This window comes from Lissotriton vulgaris, chromosome 3_1 (assembly GCF_964263255.1).
Source record: "Lissotriton vulgaris chromosome 3_1, aLisVul1.2, whole genome shotgun sequence".
Classification (NCBI taxonomy): domain Eukaryota; kingdom Metazoa; phylum Chordata; class Amphibia; order Caudata; family Salamandridae; genus Lissotriton; species Lissotriton vulgaris.
In genome coordinates, this window is record NC_141689.1 from 400,030,706 (window position 1) to 400,051,550 (window position 20,845).

Genomic DNA, 20,845 nt, shown 5'->3' on the forward strand with positions numbered 1-20,845 from the left:
AGCGAGGACATCGCCGACTTCGTCAGCCCGCATGCCCTCCCCTCCGCCGACTACATCCTCCTGGGAGACCTCAACTTCCATCTGGAGAACAACAACGACCACAACACCAGCACCCTGCTCGACAACCTCGCCAACCTGGGACTGAAGCAACTGGTGTCCACCCCCACCCACCTCGCCGGACACACACTCGACGCAGTCTTCTCTTCCAGCACAGACATCGACTTCAGCCACGCCACAGAGCTTCAATGGACGGACCACAGCTGCGTCCACTTCACCTTCAAGAGAACGACGACCCACCACCACCAGCAACAGGCCGCCCGCAGAAGCTGGAGCAAGATCACAGCAGACCAGCTCGCCACCTCCCTGAGCCAGCACCCTCCTGCCAGCTCAGCGGACCCCAGCCAGGCCGCTGACAACCTCACAAAGTGGATCAGCAACTGCGCGGACGAACTCGCCCCACGGAGGACCCCGCCTAGCAGACCCGGCAGCAAGAAGGCTCCATGGTTCACCGACGAACTCAAGAGCTCCAAGAAGAACTGCCGAGCCCTCGAGAAAGTCTGGAGAAGGGAACCGACACCGGACAACAGGACCTCCTTCAAGCTGGCCACCCGGAAACACCACCAGCTGATCCGCGCCGCCAAGAAAACAGCATTCAAGGACAGGTTGGACAACAACGCACACAACTGCAAGGAACTCTTCAACATCGTGAAAGAGCTTTCCAACCCCAGCGCAGGAAACAACGACATCACCCCATCGCAAGACCTCTGCAACTCCCTGGCTTCATACTTCCACAACAAGATCGCGGACATACACAACAGCTTCAACAACCAACCAACGCACACCATGACCGAACAACCACCCCCCACCACCACCCTCCACGCCTGGACCCCGATCAGCACCGAAGACACCATCCGCACGATGAACTCCATCCACTCCGGATCACCGACCGACCCCTGCCCGCACCACGTCTTCAACAAGGCCGACGCTGTCATCGCACCCCACCTGCGAGACATCATCAACACATCCTTCGACACCACCATCTTCCCTGAGAGCTGGAACCACGCCGAACTCAGCGCTCTACTCAAGAAACCAACAGCGGACCCCACCGACCTCAAGAACTACCGCCCCATCTCACTCCTCCCGTTTCCAGCCAAAGTCATCGAGAAGACCGTCAACAAGCAGATGGCCGCCTTCCTCGAGACGAACGGATCCCTCGACCCCTCACAGTCCGGCTTCCGAGCCAATCACAGCACCAAGACCGCCCTCATCGCCGCCACCGATGACATCCGAGCCCTGATGGACAATGGAGAAACAGCGGCCCTCATCCTCCTAGACCTCTCCGCGGCATTCGACACGGTCTGCCACCGCACCCTAGTACGGCGCCTCAGCAACATCGGAATCCAGGACAAGGCGCTGGAATGGATCATCTCCTTCCTCGACGGAAGAACACAGAGACTCCGCCTACCACCGTACAAGTCAGAGGCCTCCGAAGTCATCTGTGGCGTCCCTCAAGGATCATCTCTGAGCCCCACCCTCTTCAACGTCTACATGAGCCCCCTCGCGGCCATCGTACGCAAACACAACCTCAGCATAATCTCCTACGCCGACGACACCCAGCTGATCCTCTCCCTGACCAACGACCCCACCGCCGCCAGAGCCAACCTGCACGAAGGGATGAAAGAGGTAGCCGAGTGGATGACGACCAGCCGCCTGAAACTGAACTCGGACAAGACGGAGGTCCTCATCCTGGGCCCCTCACCCTCCGCCTGGGACGACTCCTGGTGGCCTCCCGCCCTGGGCACCGCACCCAAACCGACAGACCATGCACGCAACCTGGGCTTCATCCTGGACTCCTCCCTCTCCATGACCAGGCAAGTCAACAACGTCTCCTCGGCGTGCTTCAACATCCTACGCATGCTACGGAAGATCTTCTGGTGGATCCCCACTGAGACCAGGAAGATCGTCACCCAGGCCCTCGTCACCAGCCGACTGGACTACGGCAACGCCCTCTACGCCGGTACCACCGCCAAGCTCCAGAAGAGACTCCAGCGGATCCAGAACGCCTCAGCCAGACTCATCCTCGACATCCCACGAACCAGTCACATCTCCGGACATCTGAGAGACCTTCACTGGCTCCCCGTCAACAAAAGAATCACCTTCCGCCTCCTCACCCACGCACACAAAGCCCTACACGACCAAGGCCCGAGCTACCTCAACAGCCGAGTCAACTTCTACGCTCCCAAACGCCGCCTCCGATCAGCCAACCACGCCCTCGCCGCCGTCCCCCGCATCCGAAGAGCGACTACAGGAGGAAGGTCCTTCTCCTACCTGGCTGCCAAGACCTGGAACTCCCTGCCGACCGACCTGCGCCTGACCCAAGACCACCTCTCCTTCAGGAAGAAGCTGAAGACCTGGCTGTTCGAGCAGTAGCGGCACCCCCCCCCCCCCCAGCGCCTTGAGACCCTACGGGTATGTAGCGCGCTTTACAAGTGTCATTGATTGATTGATTGATTGATTGCCTGGCGAGGCTTGCAGGAAGAGTACAGGAGTGCTCCCGTCTCTCTCCCGCTGCATCACGTTAGACCCACTGAGTCCTCAAGTGGCCCGGTCCTGCCCGGCAGCACCAGGGCCACCCTCAAAAGTTCAGGCCTATTGTCTGTGGTTGGGTTCTAGTGGTACCCGCACTAATTGCGTCGATTAAGCTGGTATTATTCCTGCATTACGAACTGCCTCAGTATGTGCATTGAGGATTGCATTATTCTTGCATTACGAACTGCCTTATTACTTGCATTAAGGAGTTCGCTATACTTGCATTACGAAATGCCTGATTACCTGCATTGAGGATTTCATTATTCTTGTTTTATGAACTGCCTGATTACGTGCATTGAGCATTGCATTATTCTTGCATTACGAACTGCATTAGTCTGACAATACGAACTGCATTACGAACAGCATAGCATTGCATTAGGACTGCATTTGAACATTGTGAACTGCTCATTAATACTGCAAGAGCCTACAAGGGTTTGTTGGCCTAATAACCGGGAAAGTGAAATATTACGAATATGCATATGTTGGATTTATATCGTTTGGTCTTACCATATTTTTCTTCCTGATATAGATACTGCTATTATCATACATCAGTGTGGTGTCCATTTTTTGTTTTATCACTATGTCACTGGGAGTGTGGTTGCAAATACATTACACATTGCCTTGAAGATAAGCCTGACTGCTCGTGCCATGCTACCAGGGGGTGAGCAGGGGTTATTAAAGAGGGTGTCCCTCCTTTCCCTGACTAGAAGCAAGGGTCCCTATTTGAACCAAGGTAACTGCCTCAGCCAACTAGAGACCACCAGTTCGAACACAGACCATGTTCTTTGCTAACACACTTCTGCAGAGTCGGACTAACCACATTTTTCTGATGAGGAGTTGCCCCCTCAAGATACCAGTGCCAAGAAAGCCAGATGGGTTACCACTGAACTTCGAGAGTCCAAACACACTTGCCACTGCCTCAAAAAGGCCTGGAGGAACACCACATCCACAGAAGCCCACAACAACTTCAGAAGTTCAGAGCCACTGCCAACGCCCACCACCAACTCATCAAAGAAACGAGGAAAAAAGCGATGGAAGACAGAATCTTCAAACACTCACACAGCAAAGAACTCTTCAGCATCATCAAGGAGTTCGTCCAACCCACCAGCGAGTCTACTGACATCCCTTCCTCACAAGACCTCTATGACAAACTCCGCACCTTTTTCCACTACAAAATCAAGAGCATCTGCCACAACTTCGGCAAAGACAACCAACACACTGAACCCTCACCACCATCCCAGACACCCGGAAACTAGCAATTGACAACTGGACAGCTCTCACCACAGATGACCCACTGAAGACAATGATTTCAATCCACTCAGGGGTCCCCACGGACCCCTGCCCCACCACATCTTCAACAGAGCCACCGACACCATCGCACTCATGCTCCGCCACACCATTAACCGCTCGCTGGCGACCGCCTCGTTCCCTGCCGACCGAAAACACGCCAAGGTCAACCCCCTCCTAAAGAAACCCTCAGCGGATCCCACCGACCTAAAAAACTACAGCCCCATCTCCCTACTCCCTTTCCCAGCGAAAGTCATCGAGAAAGCCATCCACAGCCAACACGCCACTTTCATCGAAGAACACAACATCCTCGGCTCCTCCCAATCTGGCTTAAAAAAAAACACAGTACGGAAACCCCCCTCCTCTCCGCAACAGACAACATTCATACCCTAGTGGACAAAGGAGAAACAGCAGCCCTCATCCTCCTCGACCTCTCAGAGGCGTTCAACACAGTCTCTCACCGCACCCTTATAGGCAAACTGTACGACGCAGGAATCCAGGACAAGGCTCTCGACTGGATCAGCTCCTTCCTCTCTGGCAGAACGTACCGGGTCAGACTCTCCCCTTTCCTCTCGGACCCTAAACCTACCATCTGCGAAGTCCTCCAGGCCTCCTCCCTCAGCCTGATCCTCTTCAACGTCTACATGGCTCCACTTGCCCCCACCGTCAGAACCAACGGACTCAACATTGTGTCATACGCAGACAACACCCAACTCATCCTCTCACTATCCAATGAACCCAATACCGCCTGACACAACTTTTGAGAAGGCATGGAAGCTGTCACCAAATGGATGAAAAACAGCTACCTACAACTAAACACCAACAAAAGAGAAGTACTCATCATGGGCAAAAACCCCGACACCTGGAGCAACACCTGCTGGCCCCCGCCCTTGGAAACCTACCAACCCCAATGGATCATGCATTCAACCTGGGAATCATCCTGGACTCTGGGCTAAAAATGGACCACCATATCAACTCTGTCTCGTCTTCCTGTTTCCACATTCTCCGCCTCCTTCGTAAGACCTTCAAATGCATCCCCCTCAAACACCAAAAGACCATCACTCATGCCCTGTTCACCAGCAGACTTGACTACGGCAAGCACTCTATGCCGGAATAAACAAACCTCAACCACAAGCTACAGAACATTCAGAACTCTGCCGCAAGATTGGTCCTCAACCCCCCAAAACACTGCCACATCTCCGAGGTCAAATGCACACTCCACTGGCTCCCCGTCGAGAATCACCTTCAAGATACTCACCCACTCACACAAAGCCCTCCACGGCACCGGACCAGCATACCTGAACAGCCAACTTAAATTCCCCATACCTCAAAGGAACCTACGTTCAGCCCTGCTCTCCTACTTCGTGTTCCACCGCACCAGAAACACAAGATCGGGCGGCCGCTCCTTCTCCTTCCTCGCGGCCAAAGCATGGAACGCCCTTCTGCTCCACCTCAGATAGACAACATCGCTCCCCATCTTCGCAAGAAACTTCAAAACCTGGCTTGTTGACAGACCCCCTCATTGATGGAATGGAACCTGCACCCCCCTACCTCTAGCGCCTTGAGACCCCTACGGGTGAGTCCTCACGCTTAACAAACCCCTGATGATGTAACCACACATAACAGTCTATTTTAGTGGAAACCAGCTTTTACAAAATATTTTGTACTAAGCATCCAACAGCATACATATCATTTCAGTTAATGTGGCAAATATGTGGAAAAACAGGAATGAAAGGACAGTAGACTCATATTTCACGAGTGACAGATTTGGTAGAGGCCAGTCTTGTAATAGGTAGTCCAAATCCTACAAGCAAACAACACATAACTTACATACGTTTACTGGATGAGCACAGTTTTTGGTAGACACTGTAGGATCATGTTCTGCATACCATCCTGTACACCATATACATCTGTTTTAGCACTCAGCACTGCTCTCACACAAATGTGGCATGGTAGACAGTGTCATGTTGTGAGTTCTACATTGCACATTCATTGACATAATCAACCAATTTATAATGTACTTTTGCAATAATCTGCAGATGTTCACTTAAGTACAGAACACATACATCACTTACAATGTTCCACTGAATTGCAATGCTTTAGTAGGGTGCTTAAAATTTGAAGGTTACGGCCCTCTGTGAATGTTGGATTCTATACATCATCTAACACACACACCTTCTCCACCTGAACACCACACAGCTTGCACATTGGGTGACTGTGGCCTTTAACAATTTAATTTGGTGTACTTACACCTTGAATGGACATGGGACGCTTACTGCCTGAGAAAAAGAGGTAAACATGAAACTTTTGTGTGTGCTTTCATGCTCATTTAGCCTACCAAGGAGTGTTTAAGGCTCCTCTCAAGGTGATTTTGTGAAGAGAGTGTGGGCGATTGATTTAGATGCTCCTTTAGCATACACTATTGTGCATTCAGGCATTGTGGAGTCCAAAGCCACAACATTGGAAAATGTATTTGCACCAACCAAACCATTATTTAAAAGTCACGGGAGGCGGGGGAGAACAGAGGCAGACACAGCCATAGGCTCTAACTTGTTATGGTGACAGTTAAAGCTCACTGAATGTGTCCCCATACAGTGACGACCCACATGGTAAACTTACATTACCAATGGAACAAGGTTACTCGCAGACCACCGGCTATTATGAACCGCATGGTAGGCAGAGTGTCAACCAGCAATCACAGCCAGTAGAAAAAGTTGGAAAATGCAAATGCCTACACAGAAGACCGCCTATGCTGTCTAAATATATATCTTGTGATATGCTATGCAGTTTACTTACCATCAGAAACTACCCTTTTACAGCCCTCCCCATCTCTCTGTTGATGTTCTGATCTTCTTGGAGCTACAATGACATGCTGTACAGGGTGCAGGGCCCCTGCCTTCAAACCTGAGCAGCTGGAAACCCTGTTTGATGCGGTCTTTCTCCTGTACAAGCAGCTGTATGGCACACCAGAGGAGCAGGTGAGTACAATTCAGACAGAAAAACGTACCTACATGTCAGGTAACCATACACATAGGGCAGATTGTGGGAATGAGAGAAAGAATGGATTTTGTTTCCAATTGTACGAAAGTGTGTTGGGAAATGTTATGGACTGCTGTATATTTGACTGTACTATTTTGGAAATTACATCAATATTGTCATGTGCATATCTCATCATAGACCACATACATTGTATGGTGTTTTAGTTATACAAATCACTTTTACACAATGTTCATTTTCTTTTCTGGTAATTATTACCAAAGAATCACGTGTGGAGTCATAGCTCTTCAAACTCTAATGGTGATTGTAAACTCTCTATTGCATATATGGATACGTTGCTGATGTGTACCGTCACAACCACAACAATACACAAGGCCAATTGAATGCTCGTCAGCCATATCACTACACCTCACATAGCAATTCCCAGTGCTCAGCATTGTCATATCAGATGAAGAAGGACACTATTGTAATAGGTCATTATGTTCAGTCAAAGTATATGACGATCATGTTTAACAACAGTGCAAGAATACTGAGCTGACAGACAGGCAAGGTTGTAAGCATTACCCAAACTGGGGAGCAGTCATGTTGCCAATGGTACTGTTGTACAGAGTCTTCCTTCTGTTAATTTACTTAGCCTCTGTTTTGGCTTCATCACATCTGATTGGACTATGGTTTGACAAGTATGCTTTTAGTGTAGCAATATATGTTGAAGTACATGCTCTGAGGCATAGACTCAGTCGTCCGGGATATCCACACATTTTGTGACCTAGTGTCTTTGCTTGAAAATAAATCATTTCAATTCAAAAGTGCTTTATTTGAGTTATTACTCATAAAAGCAGACATACAAACACGTAATAAAAAAGACAATTAAATTACAAAAGTCATATTTGACGTTAGCACATGCCTCGTTGAAAAAAAGCAGTTATCTTTCAAGCAAAATATACATAATCACAGGTGTAAAGTTCATTACTATTAAAAAACAGTTAAAACAGATTACAATATCATTGAGCTAAAATCATCAAAATTTCATTCCAAATGACACATGAATTGAACCAATACAGAGAATAGACAATAATCTAGCAGTCTCTGAGCGACTAGGCAGAGAGTAGTTACCCTACTAGCAATCTCTGCCTTATTACCCACGCCCACCCCAAGTACTTTGCAGTGGCAATTGTGATCCAAGTCAGAGTAGTAGATCTAACAATACGCAAAGCTACCATACTGCTTTTAGTACCCAAATTCTTACACATAGGTGCCAACCAGACTCGCCTTGGAGCAGAATATACTTTACGGGAGAACAAAAAGTGACCAAGGGTTTCGTTTCCTTCCCCACAGACTGGACAAGTAGCTGGACCTCCTACCCTCGACTTAGATGTTAGATTACGGAGAGGGAGAGAGCCAGCCCTTAGTTGAAAAAACAATTTCCTATCCATAGGGTTGGATATGTAATCCCAATACAATTCATATATAGGGAACAGTTTAACCTCGAGGAAACTGGTGGTCATGGACCCGCTGTTAGTACTGAGCAAACTCCTATTATCAACCCGTTCCCAAAAGATATTTTTTAGGGTTGTCTTAGTGGGAAATGATGCCCCAGCTGGATCAGACCATAATGCATTTAGCCCTAGTTCAAATAGTGCAAGTTTTAATGATTTGAACCAGCTAATTTTATTAAAGCAATCTGCTTTGATGACATCAATGAACCCATCCGCATAGTGGGAGAGCTCAGGCGTGGTCCAGAGCCTACGCCAGTATAGAATCGGTCGTAGTTTACCCATTTCCGAGATTTCTCTCCTGCCAAGCTCATATCTCAGAGGCAATAACGGGCTACTCTGTGGAGTACCTGTAAGTTTCCTAAAGAACTTTTTCTCTGAAGTTTGAAGCTCATGCAGATTTTCATGACCCCACAACTCAGCCCCGTACAATGCTGACCCAATTGCTTTTGCCTCATATATAATCAGGGGTGGTTTAATAGGTTTGGTCAGCGATTTCCTATGCTCCTTTATAATGGTACCAGCTAGTTGCTTGTGCCTTAATGTTGCAATATTTAGATGTTGGTTCCACCTATTATCATTAGAGATATGGATCCCCAGGTAAGTAAATGATTTTACAACCTCAAGAATGCGTCCACTCATGATAATTTTGGATTTAAAATTTTTATGTGGATTAAAAACCATGAGTTTTGTTTTAGACGCATTCACCTCCAGACCGTGATCCCCACAGAACTTATCAAAAATGGCCAATGATTTTTGCAGACCACTTGGGGTTTTAGATAAAATTAACGTGTCATCGGCGAACATTAAAATAGGAACTTTTACACCTGCGAGAGAAGGAGCATCCACTACCTGTGATTGCATGCAGGGGACAATACCGTTAATAAAAAGGGTGAACAGTGTTGGTGCCATTGAGCACCCTTGCCGAACCCCACGCTCAACAGGAAATTCGGCAGTGTCATTACCGTACCCACCCCATTGGATTTTGGCATAGGTACCTTCATGTAATCTCATGATCAAGGTCAGCAAGACCCCTGGGACCCCTAAAGCCGCAAGCACTTCCCACAGCTTCGCCCTTGGTACCAGGTCAAAGGCAGCCCGCAAATCGACAAATGCCGCATAGAGACTGCCTCCACCTAGCACCACGGTCCTCCACTGGATCAACTGGAATCGAAAGACTTGATCCACAGTACTAGTTGCCCTGCGGAACCCAGCCTGGAAGGGAGATAAAATATTGTGTTCCTCCGCCCAGTCAAGCAATCTGTTAACAATCACTCGCCCCACGATTTTTTGGACAGTATCAATTAAACTGATTGGGCGATAGTTGCAAGGCTGGGCACGATCTCCCTTTTTATAGACAGGAATGATTACAGCACCCCGCCATGATACCGGGATATCTGCGCCCTTGGTAATGTGGTTTATTAGCAAGTAAATATATTTACACCACCTTCCAGTGTCGTTTAGAAAAACATCCGCTGGGACCCCATCTGTGCCAGGAGCACGACCGCTGTGTACAGTTTTGAGGGCAGACAGTATTTCACTCTGCGTGAAGACATTGTCTTCTGCGAATAAATGAGTAGGGCAAATACTAGTTACAATCTGGTCCCTAGTAGCATACTGGTCACTGAAGAATTTGACCCAGGCATCCTGTGGGACATTGTTGTTACTTGCCTCTTCAGACCTTTCTTGACCCCATTTGACAATGTGCCAAAATAATCTAGAGTGTTTTCGATCACTTGCACATTTCAACTTGTTCCAATGGGCTTCGTCCCAATCTCTTTTCGCCTTAGCAATGCAGATTTTATAATTCTTCCTGGCAGATCGAATAGCCCTCAAATTTTTACTCTTAATTGCGGCTCCCAGAGAGGTTCGTGCCACCTTGCAATCATGATTATACCACTTAGCAGCTCTATAAGCACATACCCTCTTTCTACTTACAGGTTTTAAAAAGTAACATTTAATTTCTTTAAAGAGATTCTCATGTACTTTTGTAATGTCATCTTGACCCGGAGGATTCCCTGCCGCACACTCTAGGGCCATGAGTCGCAACTCTTATTTTTTCTAAGACCTGCTGGTCTGTCCTGACACTTGTCCACCTCAACCTGCGCGTGTCATTTGTTGGTACAATCAGTGGGGGTAGAAGATCATCACGGGGATTAGAAACAATACCTTCGGACAACCACCATTTGTGAAAAACACATAAAGGATTATGGTCACTCTCAAGCCTTTCCATTACAACCATATCACTAACAGTTGACCGAAGGGACATGCTACAGATAACATAATCAATACGGCTTTTGTTTCTCCATTATTGAAAGTCATAGCTGGTACTCTATCTGACTTTGTCCTGCCATTCAGAGCTCCTAACCCTTGTTCGAGGCACATTGCATTTAGACCTAAAATATCCTCAGTCCAGCGAGTTACTGGAGTAGTATCTAGTATGGGAATATCCCATTGCTTATCTTCCTCTATACCTAAGAAAGCCTCGCCGGTATCTAGAGGTTCAAACGTACGATTTAAGTCGCCTGCAATTATTATGTTCTTACTATTAGAATGTGTCTCAAGAAGATTATACAGGGTAAGAAGGACCTCAGATTTTCCTGTATTTCCACTTCTGACATATATGTTATAGATGTCAAGGGAAATGGATGTGTCACTCATGAGTCTAATGAGCTGGATATCTTTTTGATCAAGCTCCACACTTTTTACTACAGCCTTAAAGGACTGTCGGACCCATATAGTAAGGCTCCCCATCGGGCGCCCTTTTGGGCCCTTGATGGCTGGTACATAGAAATTTAGGTACCCCAAAGCAAAAACAGAATCACAGGTCAATGTCTCCTGAAAAATACAAACATCGTATTTGCTAACAAACCCAAACCAGTCTCCGCAGACCAGCTTGGAGCATAGCCCAGCCACATTCCAGGATAATAAGTTCCCAGTACCATATGCCATTTCAAGTTTAGGGCCAGAGACAAACCCACTCAACACCATGTCGTCAATACCATTGTTATTTACATTTTCATTGATTGGTCCAACCGTGTCCACAGGGTTGACATTCTCAGTTCGAGCACCTACTGGATCACCAAGCTCCCCAGTAGTGCATGCATCAAGTGTAGTTTGCAACAAAGGCATAGGGTTAAATGGTTGTCAATCACAGGCGTTCAGGTTTGAGAGGGCAGAGAATCTATTTTCCAAGCCTAGTCGCCACTCAGTAAAACCAACATCATTACTGCCCCTTTTGGTCACAACGTTCCATTTTGTTCTTAAAGTACTAGGATTCGGGCCTCTTCCTTTCCGAGGATAGAAAAAAATCCAAAGTCAGTGGAACAATCGAAGTTGATCTTCGCTGTGGAGGTAGGATGTTGGGCAAGATGTTTGGCAATACCTCCGGGTCAGAGAAGTTAAGGACAACACAATCCCCCTTAAACCTCTTGACCCTGTTACCAATCCACTCTACCCTTCTGGCATTTACAAGTTCTTCAGATAATTGCTGCTTTCCCCAGGGAGATATTACCATGTTGTTAGTAAGCCACGATAACTATTTATGTAATAAAGATGATGTAGATTCAACCTCCCCAGATGCCAATGGGGGGACATTTGCAAGGACGAGAACTAATGGAGAAGCTTCTACCACAAGCTCAAAAGACCCTTTCCCAGTATTGAAGTCAGCAGTGGTCGGAACGGGGGGTACAACACCTAGTGGATTAGTCAGTGGTACCATTAGCGGATTTGGCGCAGGGATAGGAATAGGTCCACTATTTTCGCCAGAGGGTGTTTTACTCATTAATGGCTCTACCCTAGACACAACTACTTCAGGGAGATTTCCTACCTCCACCAGAGTTTTCTCTAATAAACCTCCCAGTCTATTAACCTCAGCGGTTAATTTGTCTATTTTGCTAACCAGGGGTTTGACTATACCTTTAATTTTTAAGTCCATCATGCTCCATAATTTATTAAATTGAGCATTGGAGAGGGTCACATAAGCTTCATTAGTCAGATCATCCTCCTCATCCTCAAGTATTTTCCTTGGTGGGGTTGCAACTTTATTTCTACCAGACCTTAAACCCCCCCTCGTTTAGGCATAACCTTTCTTTTACCCCCAGTAACCCTCGGGGCTGGAACAGGGGCTAGAGCTTGGAGAGGGGGCTCGTTGTTGGTAGATATCACTGTCACCACTTCACTGTCACTATTATCTTCAGTAATAGCAACTATGCCACTAGGCTGGATGGTGTTTATATCATGAAGAGAATCATGTACCACACCAGATGTACTGCTATTATGTAGTGCAAAAGAATCCTCTATCTCTTTATCGGTCAGAGGAGATTGAGTAGATGAATCCAATCCCAACGAGGATCTCCTGTCGCTATTTATTTTTGCCACAGCTTGGAAAAGATAGTTATCTATGGTGTTATTGACTGGGGTTTGCTTTTTCCCGGGCATGGTTAGGATGGGCAATACACTCAGAACAATATGATTACTCACAGAACTCAGTAATCGTTTCAGTTACCCAATGTCGTCCAAGCCAGTCTGTATCCAGAAAGTGTTTGAAGGAATTTTCGGGCAGGGTCTCTGGCCCAACCCAACTTAGTCCAACCTCGGACGGCCTCAGACGGCCCGCCCTTTGCCCGGGCTTCGTCCGGGCGTCCCGCTTGCGTCCCGCGACGCGGAGGGCGCCGTCAATTTGAAGCTCCTCCGTGCGCGGTGACCCCGGTGCTGGCTTCCGGGTCGCTGGGCAGGCTGGGAGGTGTAGTCTCCCTCCGCTCGGCGGCCGCGAGATGAACTACAGTAGCGGCGGGAGGGAGACCAGAGTGCAGGCAAAGAGTCGCAGGTTCCACGGGCTCAGCAGGAGTCAGCGTCCATCTGGTAGGTTTCTCAGCAAGGCACCCACTCCACCGAGGGTGCCGTCAATTTGAAGCGCCTCCGTGCACGGTGACCCCGGTGCTGGCTTCCGGGTCGCTGGGCAGGCTGGGAGGTGTAGTCTCCCTCCGCTCGGCGGCCGCAAGATCAACTACAGCGGTGGTGGGAGGGAGACCAGAGTGCAGGCAAAGAGTCGCAGGTTCCACGGGCTCAGCAGGAGTCAGCGTCCGTCTGGTAGGTTTCTCAGCAAGGCACCCACTCCACCGAGGGCGCCGTCAATTTGAAGCGCCTCCGTGCGCGGTGACCCCGGTGCTGGCTTCCGGGTCGCTGGGCAGGCTGGGAGGTGTAGTCTCCCTCCGCTCGGCGGCCGCGAGATGAACTACAGCGGCGGCGGGAGGGAGACCAGAGTGCAGGCAAAGAGTCGCAGTTTCCACGGGCTCAGCAGGAGTCAGCGTCCGTCTGGTAGGTTTCTCAGCAAGGCACTTTACCATATAAGTTGGCAGTCAGACTGCCATGAGTGATGCGTATGTGAACATTTGTGATCTCAAACATGTCACCTGCAGATATTTTGGGACAACTGCAGTGCAGGGCATACGTGCATCACATGCGCTGCTGTACCAGGGCAAAGATTGTTGTACAATGGTATGCTGACATTGTCCCCTTCACACTCGCATATATGGCATACATTTTTTTGTCAGGCTAAAACAGACAACTATGATCCCCAAATGCAATGCAGTGCACGCAACGAAATTCGTTTGATGTATTTATATGTTTACTTACCTGCAAACGTCCATTATCCATACATTACTATCTCCCAACCTGCCCCTCCCACCAACTACGTCACCGCCCGACAGGTACTCCCCTACCGACCGCGGCTGGTTAGCTGGTAAAAGATGTCATACCACCTGTGGTGTGGTCCCATACACAGTGTTGGAAGAGGTGCAGCATACTCACTTAGGGCAAGGTCACGATGCAGGTTGGTGCCAACGTGAACTGAACAAGTTGTTTAAATGTTAATATATTGGATGTTTGACAACATGTGCAGTGTGTAAATATGTAGTCTGCTGACTTATTAAATGCTTTACATATGGCATGTGTACGAAGTGTCTGATCCCATGTCCTCCTTACAGGTCAACACCCACCAGTGTCCACTGTCGCAAACAGTGGCAGGACTTGTATGGCTAGAGTATGAAAATATCTGAAGTCCAGCTAGGCATGTCACCTCCAAGCAGAAGGGGCGGGCGTCGGACCCTGTCCCCCCTTTATTGGCCTGCATATTGACTGTGGCCTATCCCAACCTCGATGGACAGTTGAGAGCCAGACAGCAGCAAGGAGGGGTGAGTACAGGCCTTGATGAACTTTGTACAATATCATGCATGTTCATGTTATGTAGCAAGTTTTTCTCAGTTTTAGGTGTGGAGACACTTCAGACCCATGTAATTTGTAAAATGTAGAAAATGCACCAATAGTAGTAGGTGCATGGTAATGTACATTGATTGTGGGACATGAAAGGCTAAAATAGGCAGGACATTGGAAGCTGCGCTATTCCATTATAGAATGGGCACATGGCTACACAGTGCCTCAGAAAAATACCCTTTATATATTATAATCATGCACACCCTATTTCCTAAAAAAAACTGTTTACTCTGATCTCTGTATTGAGAGGGACACTTGACTGTGACATGCCAAGAATTGCATTCAGGTAGAAGGCATTGTTTAATTGGAGGCCGCTGTAAGTAGTAAATTATCTGTGCGGGGAATATGCTAACACCACTAGTGCTATCTGGTGTACAATATAGCAGCTGGTTTGAGTGGACTTATGTGTATTTTGTCACATATTAAACTGGCCCTTACATTAAGTGAGGTGTGGAATGCATCCTATCTCATTTCAAACTGATTGCACGTTTAGGCCTTTGTATAGATGACCGAAAATGTCTGTGATTGGCAAGCAGAGTAGGTGTTACCTAGTAACAGAGTGTTAACTACATGGATGTGAGAGTAACACATTCCCAATGGCATTGGTGGGTGTCAGAAGGAAGATCAACATGTTGAGGGCAAAATATCCATAGTTTGGAAACATAAATTACTTAGCTGGAATTCTGCTTTAATTTATCTCTGAGAATGGCAAATTCATTCAGGTGAAGAACACATTTGCTTCTAAGAGGGTCAATATGTGCATTATGATATTTATCATGGCGGGCTAGGCTGACTTGTGGTGAGATGTGGACATCAACAGTATTCATAGGCTTGTATGTTACCAATATGTATAACGTTACATTATTTACTTTCACATTATGGGCACAATTCAGGATTCCACATGGCCTGGAGATATTGTAAGCCACATGTCCTCTAAGTAATCTGCAATCATTGACATTGGCAGTGTAATAAGTTACGTTCACATGCACCAATATTTACAGTGTTGATGGTTGTTTGACAAAATATGTCATTGCTGCCCAGGTTACGCATGTGACACAACTGCATCATCTGCCAGTGCACAGGTGTTGAATTGTAATGTGAACAGTGTGAAATGGCCTATTGCATGTCCCATACATCTTGACACATTAAAATAGATTCACTGCAGCAGGGGACCTGCTGTTAAATAAGGTCTGAATTAGGGATAGCTGTCTATATGCTGAATGACAAGCCTTGCAGTGGTAGACAATTTCTTACAATAATGTCTATTCTTCCTTTAATCCCATGACGTAAGTATGGTATACTACAAGGGCATAAGAAGTTAGAGAAAAATACAGCAGTTGGTACATACATGTGGTTAAAATTTGAAGACGGGCAAACATGATGAGAGTGTCTACAGGTTCTGTATCTTTCAGTCATGTGCTTATGGCGATATTTATGTGAACATAAGTACAATCTGTAAAAACAATGCCAGTCTGGTTAGAGTTGTTTGTACATGTTAGATTTGGGGGTCTCTCGTTGGCGGAGGTAGGTACCTTTGACCAAATAGGGACCCTTGCATCTAGTCAGGGTAAGGGGTACACTCCCAAATTAACTCCTGCTCACCTCCTTAGTAGCTTGGCATGAGCAGGCAGGCTTATCTCAGAGGCAGTGTGTAATGCAGTTGTGAACACATACAGTAATACAGTGACAAGACTACAGATGGACACCACACAGGTTGCATTCTAAAAATAAGTATTTTTATATAGACTTAACACAAGACCACAAGCGACAAAAATTCACAATACTGTACTTCAAAAATGGTAGAAATAGCTTACTTCTATTTAGATGTAAAATGTGACACTTTGAGTTCAATGTACCTTTGGATGCGTAAAGCTATACAACTAAAGTGTTGCAGGGAAGGTGATGCGTCGGTTCCATACACGCAAGAACAGTGATGCGTCGGGTCCCTACTGCTGCGTAGGGGATGCATCGGTTCTTCTCCACGTGGGGAGGTGATGTGTCAGTTTCTTACTGCGCTTCTGTGGCGTTGCGACCAGCAGCGCCGTGATACGATGAAGATCCGGTGCAAGGAAACAAAATTGTGTCTTCTAGAGACAACGATGAGTGCACACCCAACGGGAGTGCGACAACTCAACGGTTCTTCTGAGCCACAACAGGCCCTTCAACACGCTTCTCCAGTGATGAGACGGCGTCCGCTGTGACGGGGACACTCTGCTTCAGCGATGAAAGGTGCTTCGGGTGATCCTATGGCGACAGCAGCAGCGGCGGTACGCTTCACCGGTGATGCAACTGCGTCTGCTGCGACAGCGAAACTCTTCTCCAGTGATGCGACAACAATGGCTGCGGCGGCGACACACTTCTTCGTCTTGAGTCGCGCTTCCAGCTCCCTTTGACACGCAGTCTCTCATAAGGCCCAGCTCAACAGCAGGCACTTCAATTCCCAGCAAGGCAAGGCAAGGGAGCTGGTTGGTGAAGTCTGTTGTACCAGGGACTTCAGCAGGAAGCAAGCTCTATCTCAATCCCTTAGAGATTCTTTACAAGTTGCTTTGAAAGTAGCACAAAGTCCTTTCTCCTTTCTTTGGCAGTCAGGTAACCACTGTAGGTCAATCCTCCAAACAGCACTCAGCTTAGGGATAGTCTCTTCCTCAGTTTTTCTTGTTCCTCTTCTCAGCAAACTTTCTTCTTGTTTCCCAAAAGTGATTTAAAGTTCTGGGGTCTGGGTCCCCATATTTATACTAGCAAATCCTTTGTCTCTGGAGGCAGAGAGTGTCTGTGCCTTGTCCAAACCTTTTCTGTGCGGTCCTGGAGCACTTTGTTAACAAGACCTCTTTTTTTCTTCAACAGTGTGGACCAGGGACATCAGACGCACCACAGGGGGTGGAGCCAGCATTGTGTAAGGCAGGCACAGCCCTATTTAGGTCCCAGGTGCAACTCCTCCCACCCATCTACATGCAGATAGCTCTATTCAGCGTGTGCTGACTCACCCTGTCTCCTGGAATCCCCCAGCCCCTGTCACTCAAACTCCAGACAAGGGATACACAACCTAGCTGAGGCAGGCTTGGACAGTTACCTACTTTCTAAAAGTGTTTTTTCCAACACAGAATATTAAAACCAACTTCACTAAAATATGTATTTTATCATTCTGAGTTCAGGCATACTAAACTCAAATTTCTACGTAGTTCCCTGAGTCAGTTAGGATTATAAGATGTTATAATCAAACTGCCCATACTGGCCTATGGGGAACAGATAGCCTTGCAATTGTGAAAAACGAAAATGGCTGTAATTATTAGGACATGCCACACACACCAGGGCATGTCCTACCTTTTACCTACAATGTACCCTGCCTTTGGGCCTACCATAGGGGTGGCTAATATGCAGATAAGGGAAGGTTTAGGGACTGGCAAGTGGGTGCACTTGCCCAGTCAACATGGCGGTACCAGACTGCACAAAGGCTCTGCAATGGCAGACCTGAGACACACTTTTACAGGTTACTTCTGTGGGTGGCACAACCAATGCTGCAAGCCCATCAGCAGCATTTGATTTACCAGCCCTGGGCACCCTCAGTGCCCTATACTAGGGCCTGACAGTAAATCAAATAACCCAATCACAGAGTTGCTAATCCATACATCAATTTGCAATAGGGAGAGCAAAAGCACTTTAGCACTGACCAGCAATGGTAAAGTGCCCAGAGTCATAAAACCATCAAAAACAGGTCAGACAAAATACAAGAGGAAGGCAAAAAGTTCAGAGATGACCCTGCAAAAAGGTCCAAGTTCAACAGTACACATATGTAGCCAGTATATACCAACAATTAACATAATTTGTCTTTAAATACATTTTTCAGCATCACACTGGGGCTGTGAAAGAGACAGTGCTATGACTTTTGGGTAAGCAGCTGGCCACAGTGGTTCACGTGTTGGAAGTGAGTAAGAAGGAGCTGACTAATGTAACAGCTGTGTTATCTGCATCCGACTCCTGTGGGCCCACCCAGTTGGTTGCCGATCCCCCTGTGCCTGTGTCCACTCCATTTCAGTCCATCACCCCTGTACCATCTCAACCCTCACAGCTTCTCCCCAGGCAGTTGTCCGTTGCTGTTCCCCTAAATGGGGAAGAGTCTCCTTTGCACCAGGTACCTCATCCCCTGCCTCTATCTCCGCTGCTGCCCTGAGTGTGGAGGCCATTGACCTCCTGAGGCAGATCTCTGTGGGTCAGACAGCAGCGCTGAATGTCCTCCAGTTGTGTACCAATCAGCAGATGCAGATGTATTATTCCTGAAAGGAATTCACTCTGAAATGTCTTCCCTACAGAGATCCATTAAGGCTCTAGCCTCCACATTCATGGCAGCCTTCACCCAATTCCAACTTTCCACTTACCCTCCTGACTCTTCCCCATCCACAGTCCCTTTTCCCATATCTATCCAATGCATCCACCTCAACATCCACACTCCACACAAAAACACAAAGACATAAGTCAAATAACAGACAAACATTCATTCAGCAGACACAAGATACCCTCCCTAGCACATCCACTGAAATGAAGGCTGACTCAAAACGCACTGCCCCACATAGCTCAAATACTGAAAAACAGGCAGACACTATAGCATCACACACAGCCACTACAAAAACCACACTAGCAGACACAGACATATCACATTCATCTCAACCCTCTTCTTTCACAACCTCTACCCCTGACTGCTCTCCTCGTACCAATTCTGCCCAAAAATTCTTCCTGAATGCCCTACCCAAACTGATGAGCCCCGTCCAAACATTAAAAGAAGACCCTGCCAGCTTTACTATATCCTTCCACAAAGCAAACACAGCCCCCTGTTAATTTTCCAACCTACACCTCAAGGAAGCCTCAAAGGAAAGCTCCCCATCTTGCCAATGACCCACCCCTTCCTAAACCAAAAAAAATAATCTTCTCCTTCTTATCCCAAACTGCCACGGGGAAGAAAAGTAAGCCTAATAAAAGTCCCTTCTCCCTATGCCCTTCACCACTCTTCATGGCTACAAAAATCCCAAGATGTTGACACCCAGCTGAATCTGGCCCTCCCACTGACCCAGCTGACCCTCCCAATCTTGAGCCCAGCCCTACGAAAGACCAACCATGACCAGCCTACGTTTGTTCTTTTGGTGCCTGGCCTGGCCACTAGATGGCCTTTCCAGGGGAGGTATCTCTTTGCATTGTATCTGAAGGCATTTTTATTGGGAAGCAGTTTGCTGACCCACAACATGGACTTTTGGACTGGCCATTGGCCTTTGCTTTTTTCATTTCTGATATTGAGAATTGATAACGCACTAACTTGTTTTGTTATTCCTGTGTCCACTGATTGCTGATGATGTTAACTGTTATAGCTGTGTAACTTAGATGGTTGTAATCCCATTCACTTTACTTGCCTATTTCATGTGGGGGATATCTGTGATGCCATCACAGTGCTTAGTAAGTTAACCTGTGTTTGTCTACTATGAAATTCCCTACAGATGTATGAGTTAGTTACATGAGGACCTAGCCTATAGTAAAGAAATGGGTGTTACAGGATACTCTATACTTTACCATCTTTACCATGGTTTCCAGCCTCCATGGGGATGTATGTACTATCAGAGGGTCATGTTTGTTGTAAGGTGTTGGTCATGGTTGTCAAGGAGTGTTTGTGTGTCACGTGATGTGTAGTGTGTGCATATGTACAGGCAGGATGTGTCACCTGCAAACAGTTGCACTTACACAAGCTTTAGAAATTCTGGGTTGCAGGAGAGTGGCTCAATCTAGTGATATTTGCATTGTGACTACTTTATCTTGTTAGTCACAACACGAGTCTGAGTAGCTTTATATAATAGGGAATTAGGGTGCGGACTCGTAGGGACATATATCATGTCTATGTGGCAACCATTTACAACCATATGAGCCACATAGATGTCCTTTGCACTTAGTGGCACACATATGGTATGTCAATACTTCTGGCATAGGACAAGATCTAGATAAGTGAATGTACCCCTAACATTGTACCTAATATGCCAAAGTGTTTGTTATTGGCAATGGGTGCTATCGTCAAGTCACTTTGGTGACACAAATATAACTTCAAAACATAGGGATTTGTAGTAGGCTCATTACTGACAGTAGGAGATTGTGCTTGTAGTATTACAGATATCTCAGCTATTAGTTCTGGGGCAGTGGTAGGTGATGCAGCTGTACAGTCTGCTGTCTGTCTT